Source organism: Rousettus aegyptiacus, unplaced genomic scaffold, assembly GCF_014176215.1.
Source record: "Rousettus aegyptiacus isolate mRouAeg1 unplaced genomic scaffold, mRouAeg1.p scaffold_m13_p_2, whole genome shotgun sequence".
Classification (NCBI taxonomy): Eukaryota; Metazoa; Chordata; class Mammalia; order Chiroptera; family Pteropodidae; genus Rousettus; species Rousettus aegyptiacus.
Genome location: NW_023416295.1, coordinates 175,867,781 through 175,869,495, shown reverse-complemented (window position 1 = coordinate 175,869,495; position 1,715 = coordinate 175,867,781). Strand labels below are relative to the sequence as shown.

The 1,715-nt window shown below is 64.0% G+C and overlaps 1 pseudogene; it reads left to right on the top strand.

The window, feature by feature from the left end:
• The first annotated feature begins 470 nt into the window (after positions 1-470).
• Positions 471-589, top strand: LOC118614249 (annotated as a pseudogene).
• Positions 590-1,715: the final 1,126 nt, after the last annotated feature.

Genomic DNA, 1,715 nt, shown 5'->3' with positions numbered 1-1,715 from the left:
AAGTGCCAGGCAGGGTCCCGGCCCCCGTGGTCTGTGTCCAGGGCGCCCAAGCCCTCTCGCCCCAGGTGAGGCGGGAGCCGGCCGAGCAGGCAGCAGGCTGGCCCCTCTGACAGGCTAGTTTAATTAAAGCAGGATGGATGCCTGGCTCATGCGGGAGGCGATCATTAGACAACCAGACCGCCCGGGTACAAGGAAGTAATTGCATTTTCACGCAGACCCTTTGCCATCAAGGCAAGAGTAATCGATAATTAAATTAGAAGTGAAATGAGCTGCTCGGGCCCATGGCACGCTGGCTGAGCAGACGGTTAGTGAACCCCACCACATGCTGGGGGGACAGAGTGGGGAGCCTCGGCCGCCGAGGCCGCCGAGGCCCCCGAGTCACACGCAGCAGCGAGCAGAGTGCAGTGCATTCTCCTCAGTGACCAGGAGGGGCTTCGATACGGTGGCATCTCAAATACTGTGAAAGCGTCTACGGCGGCCACGCCACCCTGAGCACGCCCGAGCCCGTCTGATCTTGGAAGCTAAGCAGGGTCGGGCCTGGTGAGTACTCGGACGGGAGACCACCCAGGAAGACTGGGAGCTGTAGGCATAAAAATATCAAATAAAATAATAAAGTAAAGTAAAATAAAATCTTGTAAAAGCATTACATCTTCTCAGCTTGAAGAAAATGAGACACATAGGGAAGGGAGGTGGAGGTTAGCCACTGTCACCTAAGGAATGGCCCCAAACTCGGCCGGGCGTGAACGGTGAGCGTGGACGTCTGGGCGGGCTCCCGTGGGCTGGGCGGCCCCGCCGGGCTTGGCCGCTCTTAGCTCCCTCTCATTCTCCTCCCGGCCGGGGCCCCTCTGCTAGGGGGGCCGGAGAGGCCCACGGGGGCAAGCAGAGCACATGAGGCCTCGTAAGGCTTCGGACCGACACACCGCCTTTTGCACACTTATGTCACTGGCCGAACAAGTCACCTGCCCATGTCACGTGTGGAAAGTTCAGGAGACTTACTTCTGAGGTGCCGAGGACAAGGGGCTGGAGGCGGGTGAGGCCCTCGTGCACCCACCGCCGGCCCCGCCCCACACCCGGAGGCATGTCACATACTCCCCCTCCCTGGTTCACCATCGCCACCCCAGCTGGTGGCATCCTTCAAGGTCTATCACAGGCACCTCGTCTATCTGAGATCTGCCACCCCGGGTAGGTGGACAGAGAGCACATCTTGCTCCTCTCCAAGTGGCCAAGGTCAGGGGCCTCTGTCCAGCACCGCCCATGTCGCTGGTGCCAGTCTGCATCAGGACTCAAGCGTGATGGCGACGGACATGGCCGTGTCCTCACGGGAAGCCAGCAGGGAAGGCCCGAGCCAGGAAGCGGGGCCGGGGGCGGGGTGGCCCGGAGGGGCTGCTTCGCCCGGGGCGGGGGGCCAGACACAGCGGGCGCTGAGCCCCGCGAGTCGTCACTCCAGCAGTTCGGCGGGCCCACCGTCCCGTAGGGAGTCCCCGCCAGAGACCAAGAGCGTTCCGTCCCCAGAGGGGCACCACCACGACCCACCTGGGGCCACCGAAGGGGCCGTCGCAGGGCAAGGGGCCGGCCCGCGGGGCATCCCAGCCACGAGCGGGAGCGAAGGCAGCTCGGCGGGCAGCTCAGCGGGCAGGTCCGCGGGACGCAGAGTCCCCGCCGGGCAGCTTTCGGACACCACCGCGCGCCTGTGAGTGGGCCGTGCGCAGCCCCAA